The 7,532-nt window shown below is 28.5% G+C and overlaps 1 long non-coding RNA gene across 1 annotated transcript; it reads left to right on the top strand.

Annotated features, from left to right (window-relative positions):
- Positions 1-4,466: 4,466 nt before the first annotated feature.
- On the top strand, positions 4,467-6,065 carry LOC107950611 (uncharacterized). The gene is made up of 2 exons (XR_005911161.1): positions 4,467-5,566; positions 5,611-6,065. It is a non-coding gene; the product is annotated as an uncharacterized lncRNA (long non-coding RNA).
- The last annotated feature ends 1,467 nt before the right edge of the window (positions 6,066-7,532 follow it).

Raw genomic sequence — 7,532 nt, 5'->3', positions numbered from 1 at the left:
TGATTTTATAATTTTCTATTTCAAAATCTATTTTTATAAAATCATAAAAAAAATGTAAAAAAAATCATACAAATTATAAAATTAATTTTTGACTTTATAATTTTTAGAATTTTTAATTAATGTTTTTTACAAGTTTTTAAGGAATTTTTACAAGTAGTTTATTATAAAATTGTGTTTCCAATAAAAATTTTAATATTTGGTATAGGAATTTTAATTGATTTTCCAGTAATAGTGGAGAAGTTTTAGTTTCCTTGAAAACTTTCAGTTCTTAAATAGTTAAAAATTAATCATATATCACCCATTATACGTGGACACATATGCAAGTGATCATCATTAAGTTGAAATTCTGTTCACATATTTATACTATTTGGCTTCCTGATATTTCTCTCAAGAAGGAAAACTTAAATCAGACTTAAACAAATTACATTTCTAATTTGCAAGCTTTAATAATCCAAAATATGTTATAAATGCTCATTTAAATCTTCATAATTAAAGTAACTCATTTTATATTGCCTTACAATTTCTACCAAAATTTAATTAAATTTACAAATATATACATATTAATTTTAATTAAATCCACATTTATTAAAATATATCACAAATCTATTTTTATGGATGCAAAATTAATGGAATTTTTAATTTTGTAACAACTTTTTTTTTTCTATTTTCATCCTTACTAAAACTATACTAATTATTATTTTAAAATAAGTATTTTTTTCCACGTTACCATTCTACTAGGATTTATTTAAATTCCAATTATGTAATTTTACGGGCTAAGTTGTTATGCAAATGGGTTAAATATAAAATTAGTACTTGAATTTGTCAACTTCTCCCAGATTGGCACCTATGATTCTTTTTGTCCCAGATTGGTACCAGAACTTTTTTTTCTATCTACTAGTTTTGTACCAAAACCTAACGTCGCTACCATTTTCCTAACATGGCAGCGCTGACCACTCGTGCGCCGCCACATGTTGCAATCCCAACACCCCCTTTGACCCGTGTTTCTTTTTTTTGACCCGACCCTTGGATTTTTTTATTATAATTTTTTTACCTTTAAATTTATTTTTTTTACCATCATCTTCACCATTTTCCAACATCTTTCTCTTTCGTTTTCTCTGCATCTATTTTTCACCTTCATCTTCAACATTTTCCATCTATTTCTCTTTCGGTTTTCAACATCTTTCATTTCTTTCCTCTTTCGTTTTCTCTTAAAATTTCCCCTCTTTCACCTAAATTAACACAATTATGAAAGAATTTTTGTATATCTCTAACAATATAAGAGTTATAGCATATATAACATACAACACATGAAGCTTTATAGGGAAAGAGTTGAAGAATCCCTATAATCAAGGATTGACTCAATCCTAAAGAAAGAAAGAAATAAAATCTTATCAAATTTGTCTCAATCAACTCCTTGATTTCTATCACTCCCCCTCAAGTTGGTGCATGGATATCACACATGCCTAACTTGCATAAAACTTCATCAAAAGCTTTCCTAAAAACGACGTTGGTAAGTACACTATCGAAGTGCTCTTACAAAAATATACAATGATCCATTTATTTTTGTGCTTGAGTTTCCAGATTTCATATTTGAACCATGGAGTCCACTATCGAAGAGGGAGTGAAGTGATTCATGCAAAAACAAAGATGATGGAGCAAAAGATGAGTCAGGTTCAGAGGGATCTGCAAATAAATAAAAAAGGGGGATCTTAACTTTATTTTATTTTCGTTCTTAGGTTATTTAATGTATTAGGATTAGGTTCTATTAGGATTTTTTTTATCACATAATAAAATAAGAGGTGGAAATCATAAATAAAAATGAACAAGTTGCAAAGTACAAAGTGTGACAATAGATATATACATGTCTAAGATTGGATCTAGAGAGAGCTTGGTACTTAAGCAGTCAAATTAACTCACCTACTCTTTTCTAGAATCCTACCTAGTGTATAGTATCTATTCAATTTTAACAATGAGGACATTGTTCATCTTAAGTAAAGGGGACCGAAAAATTGAAATTATTTCCTCTCAGAATAAAATTTTCTTTTAATTATGATTAGGTTATATCTTGTTCAAAAATTTGAAATTTTGTTAAGTATGCTAAACTTCAGTATGAATAAAATAATTGTTATGTTGGCTGACTTATGACATAAATGTATTCTTAATAAAGCATGCAAATCATACCATAAAATTTTTAGTTCCTTAAGAAAGTTAGGCATGCATGAAAGTTTAAGTCTCTATAATTGACTTAGTAATTTCTCGAGGCGAAATCCTAGGAAGCATGGAATGTTGAAAATGATTTAGGCAACTTTTGTTTGGACCATTTGAGCCTTTCAAGCCAACCTTAATGAATTTTTATCCCTTGAAACCCAACTTTGAGACTATATGGCCTAATTTTACTTGAACCTTTACAATATTTAGCCATTACTTCTCTCTTAATCATCTTTAAATTGTCTCAAACACTAGACTCAGTACCATTCAGAATATTCTTTGAAAATAAGTTTGGGGGAGTTGAATAGAAGTACCAAATGCTAAAAAATTGTAGTATATACAGCAAAATACTCGTGAAAAAAAAAAGAGAAAAAAAAGAGAGAAGAGCATACGTACTTGAAAGAAAATAGATGTACAAAAGAGCATGTGAGAGCAAAATAAGTTGGTGTATTGAAGGTAAATATTTCGAAGGTCCGATTGAAGCTGAGTCTAGGGTTTTAAGCCTAAATTTATCTATCTTTTACCTACCCCTAGCCTAACCACGTTACAAAATATTTAAAAGACCTATTAATTCAAGTTTCTATGCTACCTACATTAGTGGAGAGAAATTGATATGCTCAACATATGAAGGCATAAATTAAAATGATTGCAACTTAATTTTAAATAAGGGAATAAAATCATACTGGTATGGATTTAACATGTCTTTATTGAGAAAGCATTTGGTCTATTTTTGCTATCATAATGATAATTGAGATTAATTTGAATGATATGTATACTTAAGTAGCATAAATATCAACAGCATGTTTGGTTGGGTGTATTGGCTATAATCGGTGGGCCCTACTAATCCCTCTTTAATCCGTTGTTTGGTTGATTATATTACCATTACGTCCCAAATCTGTTCCTTCTCTAATACACCCGGTCCCGTAATAGATATTCCCCCCATCCAGCGCCGATTAGAGAATCCTTACCTATTTCTTATTTTCGTTTCCTTTTTCTACCCTCATAGATTTCTACTTCTTCTTCTATCGGTATTGCAGATCTATCCTCATTTCTTCTGCTTTCATAACAAATCCTCAACATTGTCTTCATCGGAGGCCGACTTCAGGTATGAATCTTTTCTTCAACATTGTCTTCGGCTTTCTCTGTTTTAATTTTTCTCTCCTGTAATTTTATATCTGTAATTCAACACTCGTTTTTCGGTATCAATTCATGGCAGAGTGTTAACTGGTGCAAAATTGTTGCTTTAGATGTTTATGTTGCAACTTTTATTTCTGTAAAATTGAAATCAGCAAAATCTATCTTTGTTTTTCTATTTCCCTTGTCTGTCTTTCATCGGAGTCGATCTCATCATCTTCCGAGCTTTCAATTTCAAATAAGATTCAATGGGTAAACCCTCAAATCGTTTCATCCTAATCTATTTTTTTCTCTTTTTGCATTTTTGTTCCTCACTATTTATAGCTTATTCAGTGATCTGTTTCTTCCTTTCATTACTCAATTAGTTTTGCGGTTTATTTGTCTAATTTCTGTAAAGTAATGGCAAAAGAAAGCAGCTGAACAAGCAGCGCCGCCTTAATAATTTTGTTGGTTTTTTTTCTTCTTTTTCTTATTATTATTTAGGGTGCGATGCGGGGTTTTTTTTTCTTTTGGTGGAAATTTGGGTTTGAATACTGTTTTTTAGATTTATAAAGTTCATTTTAGTAGTGTAAATCTACAATTCGTTGTGATGTTTGGATCGGGACCGGGGATGAATTTCATGTTTATGGCATGTCTGGTTGTTGAGGAAGCTAAGGAAAATAAAAAAACAAAGAACTGGAATTTGAATTACCAGCTGTTAAAGCTATTTAGTACGTCAAAATTCTCTATCAAAAGATAAATAGACTTTGTTTCAGTTGAGGTATACCTAAAATGTCCTTGATTAATTGATATAGAGAATTTAATTTTAAATTAATAAGGAAAAATGAATAGGGCGGTTTAGTTCTGTGCATTATGGATGCTTTCTCGCTTTACCTTGACATGCTATGAACATTTGATTTCTCAGCGACAAGCAATGAATGTTGTTCAGTTCAACTTATTGATGGAGATGGTTCATTCAATGATACTGGAATCGAAAGTTTTATCAAGGAAGTGAAACTTCATGAATGCGGTCTGTCATATACCGTGGTTTCCATCAGGGGACCGCAAAGCAGCGGTATGCCTTGTTATCTTTGTGACTTTCTGCTTTATACTTTCCTTTCCCTGTTACTTAGTTGTCTATTCCCAATTCATAGTAAGCTGCTTTGTTTATTTACTTTGCATTATGTTTAATGATATTGTACTAGAAATATGTGGGATACAAATGAGAGTATGATAAGCTTGAAGCCTGGTCATGTCAGTTTTCAGAAAATGGCATGTCTTTCATATTGCACTTTCATGTGAACTTGTTACTACATGATATTGTTAAATTAATTTTGTAGTTAGTGTTATATCCATCTTTTGTTATTGTTATTTTGAATGTAACTCATGCCATAAATGATTTCATTTGGGCATATCTTTCATATCTCACTTTCAGGTGAACTTGTTACCACATGATATTGTTAAATTACTTTTGTAGCTAGTGTTATATCCATATTTTGTTTATTGTTATTTTGAATGTAACGCATTCCATAATTGATTTCAATTTTAAGTTTTCTGTAAAATGATTCAAACTACCAGATATCATGTATCATCTGTTTTCACTTTTTAGAAAAGAACCTATTGGACATTGTTTTCATTTGTATTTCACCAGTCCCGTCTGTTTAAGTTTTCACCAGTCCCGTCTGTTTAAGTTTACTGATTCTTCGTTTACATTGATAATTTGATATCTAGATGCTATTAGTGAGCAATCATCAAATGGTTATTTGCTTATTGCTATTAGTTATTGTAATGTAATCACACATCATGATTTCCAGAATGAGAGTTAGACATATACTTAGCTGGTTTCGAATTTGATTTTGCTGTTCTTGGATTGTTTATTATCCTGCTAGATTAGAATTAAGAAGTTTGGTCAATGGGAAGACTGGATTTGCACTTGATCTGATGGAAAATATAGATTAGAGTCCAACAAATGTTTTTCAATATGCGTTTGAGTTATACATGTATAACTAGTTTTGTTTGAGACCATAGATGATAATATATTCGAAACTGGGATTCCATAGATCTGTTGGGAATTGAGATCATAGGATTGTATTGTTCTGTGACAATTCATTCATTGGTCCTTTTAGTTTAAAGTTTCTGAGTCAAAAATCTTTGAAATTTTTTTGCAGTGGCTACTCCAAAGCAGATTAGGGAACTTATGCAAGTAGATGGCTTAACCAATGGTGAAGTTAAGAGTCATTTGCAGGTGAGGGTTCCTTCTTGTTATTAATGGTTTTCCCTGATTTCCAGAAATACCGGCTACACACACGAAGACTTCCAGCTACCACAACAACAACAACCCCTGCAAATCAATCAGGCCTTGTTTTGGGTGGTGGTCATACATGGATGTGTCAAGATCAGTTTGGAGAATCCTCGAAAGGGAGCAGTTCGCAGTCGGGTTCCCCTTAAGGTCCTCTCCAGTTAGCCACAAACACCGGAGGGACCTCCACTACAGGGTGTGAGAGCATGGAAGATGATGAAGATGCAAAATCCGAGTGCTATAGTTGGAAAAGCCATGTTCAAAAACCCAGAAAAAACAATGTATAGAGTTTACCCACCATGAATTTTGCAGATAAAAAAAAAGAAAGAAAGTATACATGGGAGGAAATCATTTATCTGGAGAAATTTTGGCTGGAGAAATTTTCATTTCTGAATTGAAGGACTGCAATTATTGTTTATAGTGGTATTCTGGCAATTAGTTAGAAGATGAAGGGCATGTTGATAGTAACCAAGATGAGAACAAACATTTGTCAACATTAATTATTTAATATTAATTAAAATATATTTAATATTAATTATTTCAAATTATATTTTATAGTATCATATATTATGATTTTAGTAAATTCATATAAGAATATTGATTATTAATAATTTTATTAAATTATATATTTTAATTATAATATATTTAATAATAATTATGTTAAATTATCTTTTATAGTATCATATATTATGATTTGAGTAAATTCATATAAGAATATTAATTATTAAGAATTTTATTAAATTATATATTTTAATTATAATATATTTAATAATAATTATGTTAAATTATCTTTTATAGTATCATATATTATGATTTGAGTAAATTCATATAAGAATATTAATTATTAAGAATTTTATTAAATTATATATTTTAATTATAATTTATTTAATAATAATTATGTTAAATTATCTTTTATAGTATCATATATTACGATTTGAGTAAATTCATATAATAATATTGATTATTAAGAATTTTATTAAATTATATATTTTAATTATAATATATTTAATAATAATTATGTTAAATTATATTTTATAGTATCATATATTACGATTTGAGTAAATTCATATAATAATATTGATTATTAATAATTTTATTAAATTATATATTTTAATTATAATATATTTAATAATAATTATGTTAAATTATATTTTATAGTATCATATATTATGATTTGAGTAAATTCATATAAGAATATTGATTATTAATAATTTTATTAAATTATATATTTTAATTATAATATATTTAATAATAATTATGTTTAAATATGATTAAATTATTTATTATTGATATTAATAATCTTATTAAATTTTAAATAACAATAACAATAATCATTTACCCAAACAAATTTATCAGCGAACCAAACGTGCCTCAAATTTCTTGTTCTTGAGCATAAGTATACTAAATTCATAATTTTGGGAAGAATGTTTTTCTGAAGGAATTTTTTAAAGGTGTTTCCGATAAATTCATTTCAATTTGCGCATTACTCTGGACGAGCAATGATTAAGTTTGCGGGTGTGGAAATACAAAAATATACACACTTTTTTATGTCCTTTTTAACTCAAATTCATGCAAATTCGTAGTAATTCTTGTTGAAAAATATATAATAATTATAAAATAATTAAATTGTACTTAAATTATTAGCATGTTGAATTTTAATTAATTTTATAATAAATTTTGATTAATTTTGATCATTTTCGATAGATTCGTAAAAGGGCAAAAATTGGCTCGGCAGACACTATTAGAAGCACAAAATCGACAAGCAATTCTTGAAGCATTGAGGCGAATTAATTTTTCAACCAAAGACGGTCCAAATTATGAATATTAATTCATAATATAATTAATTTTAATTTTAATCCAAATTATTTTGACTTAAATAAATTATTACTAATTAATTATGAAAAGAGGCCCA

Source organism: Gossypium hirsutum, chromosome D03 (genome assembly GCF_007990345.1).
Source record: "Gossypium hirsutum isolate 1008001.06 chromosome D03, Gossypium_hirsutum_v2.1, whole genome shotgun sequence".
In the NCBI taxonomy this organism is placed as follows: Eukaryota; Viridiplantae; Streptophyta; class Magnoliopsida; order Malvales; family Malvaceae; genus Gossypium; species Gossypium hirsutum.
Note: the sequence above shows the minus strand (reverse complement) of the source record. Positions and strands in the feature narration are given on the sequence as shown.